The 9141-nt window shown below is 37.8% G+C and overlaps 1 pseudogene; it reads right to left on the bottom strand.

Annotated features, from left to right (window-relative positions):
• Positions 1-8024: 8024 nt before the first annotated feature.
• LOC148217181 (eukaryotic translation initiation factor 4E-binding protein 1 pseudogene) lies at positions 8025-8388 on the bottom strand (annotated as a pseudogene).
• Between the last annotated feature and the right edge of the window lie 753 nt (positions 8389-9141).

The following is a 9141-nucleotide window of genomic DNA, read 5'->3' as shown; positions in this document are numbered from 1 at the left end:
TAACACATGGTATTTCAGCTAAAATAAACTTCAGAGAAACCTCCCCCTTACCAAGGTATCTGAGTCAATGCTCCTTTCTGCATTATTGTCACATATAATTACATGCAAATGTTCACTAAGATTGTGCAGATTCCCCTTTAATCTGATATTTCAATTGAATCAATGTATTAAATTGAACTGAGTGCCTTCAAATCAGTTTGGTGGTTTGATTATTTTTTGCATATCTGACTACAAATTTATTTGTTAATCTGATGGACTATTGCATACACAGTCTAAACTGAATTAGCTTGGTCTTTTCTGGACTTACAGTAGATTAGCCCACTCAAATCAACTCAAGTTGTTGACTGAATTGAATCTTGCATGGTTCACAAACCCCTAATGTTCACTTGAATATGTGAGGGATAAAAGTAAGTAGATTCATATTCTAATTAAGCATGACATCCCTCTCATAATTTCCATCCCCAAAATCTCTTCCAAAAATCCTCATTAGACATTTGTATGTCTACTGAATGTTATGAAAGAGTTTCTAAATATGGTTGGTTCAACATACTCAGAAGTATTTTATGCAATCACGATGCTTTCTTCAATGGTAAGTATAATTGACTTCATAATACTATGAAATCATGGTGAATACTGGTTGATCTTTGCTGGTTGAAGAAGTAAGGATATGTTTCATTTAATATGTCAAAGCCAGGCTAAACTGGAATAGTAGTAAAAAGATATCTTTTATTCCTTACTTTTCTAAATGAATTCAATGGAATTTGGCAGATGGAATTGTCTGAAAAACCTGGGGAGCAGCTCAGAAATTTTTTAGCTCCCAGAGATCTAGTCTGTATGTGTATAACATGTGTGTCTGCAAGTGTATGTACACTTGTGTGCCAGCCAGTACTAGGGTGGGAAAAAAAACATGCTATATATTATCTTTTTCCAAGTTTCTTGGAGCTACCCCCTTTTACCCACACAACAATCAAGTAAGCTATATTATGCTAAGTGACATGGTGTGTCCCAACTTTTCCAAGAACATCAATGGAATGTTGTAATTATTTTGAATCCAGATTTCCCTGGCCATTAGCCTACTGTACTGCACAGTCACCCTAGGTATCTGGAGCTCAAAATTAATATAGCAATAGTAGGCATTTGCTTTAATTTGATGCAAACTAGAGTAGGATTGGAGGAGCCTTCAAATGCAAGCAAAAGGATAGGACAAAAAGTAGAAATATTATACATTTAAAAAATACTATTGTTCACTACATAGAATCATGTACTGGAAATGTTACTGATGGAACCCTGAATCATTGGAGAATGTGTGTATTCTTAAGGTTTTTTACTGAATTACTCTCTTCCTTAGCCAAGATCATTTAGCCCAGTGTTTCTCAAACTTGGCATCTTTAAGAAGCTGGGGAATTCTGGGAGTTGAAGTCCACGCATCTTAAAGTTGCCAAGTTTGAGAAACACTGATTTAGCCTCCTTTTGACCTATTTGGCCATACAAGCACTCTACTGAAATGAAAGAAAGGAAGTTGCTGGCATTTGTACTGTGTGTGTGGAAGAGAGAATAGCCATTAAAAGATGGGTGCAACTCTTGCCCTGCCTGCTTCTGTTCCTTTGATCAATAATTTGCATCAAAGTGGTTTAAATGCATGTGGCTCACTGTCTGGCTCTTTTTTCAACCTGATCTGTAACACTGATTAGACCTGAAGATGGGAAGAACATACATTAATGTAAAATTAAATACACACACTGAAAATGGGGGTCAAATCGAAAGCTCATCTTCAACTGTTTAGAGAAAAGCACTTAAGGTCCTTCTGGCAATATGAGTGAGAGGGACAACTTCCTCTCTATTTCTCAGACTTGAGTTGTGTGAAAGAAGGACCTTTGAAGCTGGTTCTCACAAACCCTGGACATACAGTAGACTGAAAATAGGGGTCAAATCGAAAGCTTATCTGCAACTGTTTAGAGAAAAGCACTTAAAGATCCTTCTGGCAATATGAGTGAGAGGAGCAGCTTCATCTCTATTTCTCACACTTGAGTTGTGTTGCAAGAAGAACCTTTGGAGTTGGTACACACAAACACTGGTCATATAGTAGACTGTTTAATATTTCCAGCCTTTTCAGCTCTGTGACAGTGATGGTGCTATTGTAGACATCAGTTGTTTATTTTGTAGAACATCACTGGTGACACAAGGATTAGTGTTAGGGTTATAACTATAAGCATAGTTATAACTAGAGATGGATGGATCAGACTTTTTTCCTATGTATGTTGTCCATTTTGTCCAATAGTTGTAGGAATGTACAGTCTTTCATTTTTGAATCTTCATAAAAACCTTACATTGAAATATCTTTAAATATTTGTTTATTTAATTTCATCTGTCACATCAAATGAAACCATAATTTCATCAAATTATGGTTTCGTTCAGTGTCACAGCACTCTTTATGTCCATAGATCCAGAACTAGCAAAAGAATCCATGGCAGCAGTATTCCACAGCACACCTGACTTAGCTAAATACACTAAGATTGAAATACTCAGAATCATGGACCTCATCAACCTCTGCCTCACTACCTACTTTCAGTTTCATGGACAAAGAGACTGTAATGTGGCATCTAGAAACTACAGCACTCCCATGCATATAACCAAAAGTATGGATCCGGTATGTAGATGAAACCTTCATCACAATAAAAAAGGAACAACTAGAGAAGACACATGAAACAATCAACAACATCTTCAAAGGAATAAAATTCATAAAGGAAGAGGAAAACAACAATACACTACCCTTCCTGCATATCAGCACAGGAAATGATGGCAAATTAGAAAATCAGGTGTATCGAAAAACAACTCACACTAACCAAGTGCTCTATTACCAAAGTAACAAACCAGCCTCCCACAAGAGGAGCTGTGTAAGAACATTATTCAGACAAGTACAAACATACTGCAGCAACCCAAAACACCAGAAAAAGGAAACAGACTGCCTAAACAACATCTTCCAACAAAATGGATATCCACACAAATTTATCAAAAAGTCCCTGACCACCCAACCCACTACAGCACAACCAACACAATCTATGAAAAGGATAACCCTACCATACATCAGAAACATCTCAGAAACAACCAACAGACTATTACAATCACACAGCATCACTGTAGCACACAAATCAAATAAGCCCTCCTAAACATCTTAAGTAAACCAAAAGACCCAGTAGCCCAAGGAGAAAAAACAGAAGTCACCTATAACATACAGTGTAAGGACTGTAGCAGCCACTATATAGGACAAACAGGCAGAAGACTAGCAAAGCACATTCATGAACACCAACTACTAGTCAGAAGACATGACGAAAACCCCTTAATCTCACAACACATGGACAGACTCAACCATAGTTTCAACTGGGAAACTGTGAGCATCCTAGACCAAGCTAAATCCAAAAATGCTAGGGAATTTCTGGAAGCTTGGCATACAGCCATCAATAAACACTTAGAGATAAACCACATTTACGTACCATTCAAAGAGGCAATAAAAAAAGGATAAGAAGGAAACAAAAAGACCAGAACACATCCTCTCCAGCAGCCTACACCCAGATAAGCAGGGATTAACACCAGACAAACAATCAAGCAGAAAACAATACCCTAATCAAGGAACTACAAAGGAGAAAACCACACCCCCACCAACACTGGCAGGACAACCTATTGTATATAAACAGGGAGCAAGCCCCACACTCACTAGCACTGATGATATTACCTAGTCGGGTAATGAAACATCTGCAGAGCAAACGACCAAGCTCAGAGGGCACCAAGGACTCCACAGTTCAACCCTAAGCTACATATATTCTTCTATTGGACTGTAAAATACATAAATAAAATAATGACAACACTGGAATGGGAAAAATGTGTTTCCACAAACATATTGTGGTTAGGTAAGTGACATCCCTAATAAGTCAATTCTACTTTTGGGATAGGATTAGATGAAATGGATCTTCAGTACCAGGATGAAGTTTATGGGAGAATTTGGGACAATTTCTAGAAGCTACTTTAGAAGGAAGCTCTTATGTTTGGAAAGATGGCCATCAAGTTGGAACAAGGCCTTGTGGGGCCGTGAGGCTAATAGGCTATAGTAGTCTCCTACTTTACCCACAGCATGCAGATTAGTGTATGCTCTCAAACAGTTATGATAATGTGCTACAGATAATAAAAGTTAATATTTCACTATGTATACATAAAATATACTTTATTCATCTCTGTTTTAGGATAGACTAAAAATGAAGAAAAAGTCCCTTTTGTAGACATCTGGTAACTCTACATCTTTATTAGTTAGCACTGTTTTCAAATTGTCAATCATAGAGGTGGCATCTTTGGCAAAAGACACTAAAAGGAGTGAACACAATTATTTGGTAGAACAAAGCCTGAACTTTTTATATCAAATCTAAGGTTCTAAGGGCCAAAAGTTTGCTGTTTTTGTTTGTTTTGTTTTTGAAAGCTAGGAATCTGGGTTAGCTAATAAATCTCTTGAGATTATGGGTTGAAGTCCCTATCTCAGGAATCCACATCAATAGGATAGAAACTTATGACAGGAAGTCTTTCTGACCTTCTTCCTAAGAGAAGGTCAATAACTGTGAGGCTGAAGGTAAGGACAATGATTTTTTAAAATTTTCATTATTTATAATAGACATAAAGGGAACAAGAAAGATATAAAGTAATAAAGTAAGGGAAGAAGAACAATTGTATTTGTATAGATTCATAGTCTAGTAGGGAAAATGTCAATAAATATGATGAAGAAATGGAAAACAGATTTGAATAAAACTGTCAAGAGTTGTTTTGATTGCAGCAGCATAGATGTATGCTAAATAAATAAAGTGTAGGATTATTCAAGTCTCTTTGCTGCTGTGCTGGTTTTTCAGGGAATGCAATTTCCCATTTAAATAGGTATATGCAAACGTAATATTCCAGGGACAGAACATTCCAGAGAATTCTAGAATGAGCTGTTTCTCCATCAGACCATGCTGATCTGACCATTCTGGGGGTGATCTGGTGGTTTTCTGGAACTTAATATACTGAACTGGAAACATCTGTGCTGTTGCAGATGTGAAGGTCCATATAAAACAGGCCTGCTTGGGGGCTAGACCATGACTGGAACACTGTAAACTACTTCCAATTGGAAAACTATCTTTCAGAAAACCACCACAACATACCTGGAACAGTCAGAGAGGATGGTCTGGAGGACAGCCAGAATGCTCAAGAGTTTTTTAGAATGTTCTTCCCAGAATGTTGTGTACCCCTACTTTTATATATCATTAGCCCAAAGAAAAATGCACATGAATTCTTCAGTTTGGGCAGTGATAATCTGGCAGTAAACAAAACAGCAACACTAAATTGTTTTTGTGCAGGTGTAATTACCAAATATTGTTGAATTTCTTTTTCTAATTTCCTCAAAAATAAGTAACAAAAATGGGTATACTCACCAGATATAGTACTGTATGTACAAAAATTCAACATTTTTGTTACATTTTAACAAGTATAACTCTCTGGGGTTTCTTTCTGGGCTGCAAAACAACTAAGACCAATTTTTATAAATAAATGATATACATTGATCGATAGGGACATGTATAAAAAATTTATATGCATCAAACAATAGTTTTGCAAACAAACTATTGTATCCTTAAAAAATAAAGAGAAAAGTTGTCTAAACTGACTGGGTTTCAAGAGTTGTGGATCTGATTATTCAAATCTTGAGAAACCTATTAATTTTTGCAAGAGCTATTACCATTATATATTGGGTGGACATGAGAGAGAGAGAAGATTCCTGGATCTATATGAAACATTGCTGACCTGTCTAAAGAATTTGGCATAATGAATCTTCTAGGACTGCTTACATTCTTGGGAGTGTTTACATGTTCAGAAAATGTCATCCATCATCTTCACCATAGTATGCTGGTTATAATCGATGTTTGGTATTCTGCTGGATTTCTTTGTAACAGCAAAAGGAGTCAAGCAAAAGTATATTTTGGCACAGAGTCACATTAGACTGTTGTAGAAAGGCATGACTGATTGTGTCACTGGAGACCACAGTGCCAGAAATATTTATTCACTTCAAACATCTGGCAAACTCTTTAACTGAAGACTAAAAAAAATTGCCAATTATGTAGGAACATCTTCTGTACAAGTGGTTATGAACTGAAAAAGTTTGGTAAGTGTTTGATAGATTTGGGGCAAGAGGTTGATCCATAGATATATACATACACAGATATCTATACATCAATCTTTCAGGGTTAGCAACATTATGCAAAGCACAGAAAAGGAGTAAGAAATAGGAAACTAAAGAAACTGAAGGCATACAATAAAAAAGGACACTAGGTAAAATTAGATTACACCAGCACCATTCATCATATTTCTTAATTCCTCTCTATCCTTGTAAATCAACCATACTTCCATGACATTCCTTCACTATTTCATATACAGTGGTACCTTGGTTCATGAACTTAATTCATTCCACAATTCTGATCATGAACCGAATCAAATTTCCCCATAAGGTTCAATATAAATAAGGTTAATCTGTTCTGAAACATATGGGTTTTTTTAACCACAAAAATATGAAACAAAGTACAGTACAGTACAGTATGAAGAGAGAGAACACTAATCTTGCTTGAGGTGACACCAAAAAGCTTCACAGCAAGTGTCTGTCTGTGACTGCGATCTTGCCTAGAGGAAGCCATGACCACGTGTCAGAGCAGGGAAGATGGCCACGGGTTGTGTTTGTCACCTGATGTGGAGTTCGCGAACGGAAGCAAAAATTTGCAAATGCTGCTGTTCGCGAACCGAATTGTTCACAAACAGAAGCATTCATGAACCAAGGTATTACTATTGCCTTTTAACCCCCCACTTTTTAGGATCTCATCAAGTTCATCCAGCTACAACATTTTTGATCATCCCTTTACTTTCAATCCATTCACTGTCCCTTCATACATTTTTTTTGAGAGTGAATCTTCAATATTTTTTTCTATTTGATCAAATCATCTCAATGTGCTTTGTCTGTACTAGTCACATATCTTTGCATTCAATCTAGATTCCTTTACCAACGGTGAATTTTTGACCATCTGTCTTCTACTTTTATCACACACATTTCTTAAGTACCCCAGTCCCACTGCATTCAACTTTTATGTTTCTCCAGACATATCTATCTCTCAATTCCATATAATAAAGCGGGCAGAAACTCACTTCTATACACAGCTATTTTTATTTCTTTCATCATACATTCATTCCTGACAACAGACAACAGACTATCCAGTACCTTTCTGCCAGCATTTGCACGTCTTAAAATTTCTCCATCCACTTCCCACCTTCAATCAATATTTTACCAAAGTACACAAATTCATCCACTTGTTCTAGTCCGTTGCTATTATGTAGAACAAACTAATCCTTGTGTAGGTTTTCCCTTCACCCTTGCTAACCTTCCCTTTGAATGTGAGCAAAATAACAGCATTCTCACTACAGTAGACATAAGTACAGGCTCACACTTATTTGTCTCCCTGCTTCATGGGTGCTGGTGCTGTTGAAAAGCTTTGGACAGGAAGGAGAGTGCTGGCTTCCCATCCATTGCAAAAATGGGGAGATATAGAGGACACAAAACTGATGTAGATAAGAGGATAAGAAGATAGCCACTTCTGTATTAAGTGAATAAAAGAAGACTTGCTATGAATAGATCTGACATGATTACATGTGTCTCCCTGCATCAGTCTCTGACAGTTATAGAACAAAGGCACAGGGAATCAAGGCACTAGATCTAGAAACTCATTTCTTCTTTCTTCTGCAACATTCCTCCCTGGAAGCCAAACACCAGAGAAATCCACCAGTTTTCAGTCTTCATGCAATAAGAAGTTTCCTTTTCTTCATAGTTTTTTTTTTAATGCAATTAACATTTTCTCCTGGAAAGCTTTGTATAGCATGGGCTACTATACACACCTCTCTCATTTTTGGAAGCATTACTGATATCTCATCTTCATCAGGAATAAAATACCACCACTATTCTCAAAGGACAGATTTCAGATATCTATATCAAACTGGGCTTCTTCACCTAAGCCTGGTTTCTTGTCATCAGTGTGGATGAGATTGGTGTCAGTTGGGAGCTCATACATACTTGGACTTGTAACACCCGTAAAGTCTGGAAGATTACAAGGTGGTGTTTTAGCAGCTGGAGAATTTCAACATGCCATTAAAATTTTGTGGTTATGAATAATATGGGTACCCCAGGCATGGTTTTGAAGTCAGTGCTACCAGTCATGATGCTATAGTTGCTCGGAGGTAAGGTGATGCCCTTATCCAAGTCAAGGCACTTGCTAGGGCCATGGATATTACTGCCCTGTGAGGGCTTTTGATGGGGTGAGGGTGGCAGCAATTGGTGGACATGGCTGAGATGGGACACCATTCAATAATTATAGCAGTCGTGTTTTCCCTCTTGGGTAACAGCTGCCTTTGCTTGTTTTTATCACTTTTGCTTGCATACTAACATTTATTGCAATAATTTCAGTTCCATTCTTTGACCTATTGCTACCATTCTGTGCTAGATCTCTCAGTGACCTTCGATACTATTGACCATGGTATCCTTCAAGACTAGCTGTGGGGAGTGGGAGAGAGTGGCACAGTGTCATGGCAGTTCTATTCTTCTCTCCACAGCCAGTTCCAGTTGACATTGGTGATGGGAGAGAGGTCCAGTCTTAAGCCCTTGATTTGAGGTTTGTCTCAGGGCTCAAATTCTCACTCCTCCAACATGAGACTGCTAGGGGAAGTCATGTGTTGTTTCAGGATCTGGTATTATCAGAATGCTGATGACACACAGTTGTCTCAGTTGTACATCTTAAGCCATTAATGGCCTTGAGCCTGTTGGGATCTGATGGGGAAAACAGCTCAAGCTCAAGCCTAGCAAGGCCAAATAGCTATGTGTGCTTCCTCCAGGTTCTAGGGAACTTTGACCTTTGGTCCTGAGTCGGATTGCACTGCTCTGCTCAGAACTGGTGTGCAATCTGGAGATCTTGGATTATTAGTTCCTGCTCGAGGAGCCGATGACAACTGTAGCCAGGAAGGTCCTTGCACAGGTTCAACTCGTACAGAGAATCAGGGTGATAACCTTGAGGCAAATAGGCAAGACCTGTTATATAAGCA

This window comes from Python bivittatus, unplaced genomic scaffold (genome assembly GCF_059951505.1).
Source record: "Python bivittatus isolate LINGU-HERP-01145 unplaced genomic scaffold, Pbiv_v1 ctg000020_np1212, whole genome shotgun sequence".
Classification (NCBI taxonomy): domain Eukaryota; kingdom Metazoa; phylum Chordata; class Lepidosauria; order Squamata; family Pythonidae; genus Python; species Python bivittatus.
Note: the sequence above shows the minus strand (reverse complement) of the source record. Positions and strands in the feature narration are given on the sequence as shown.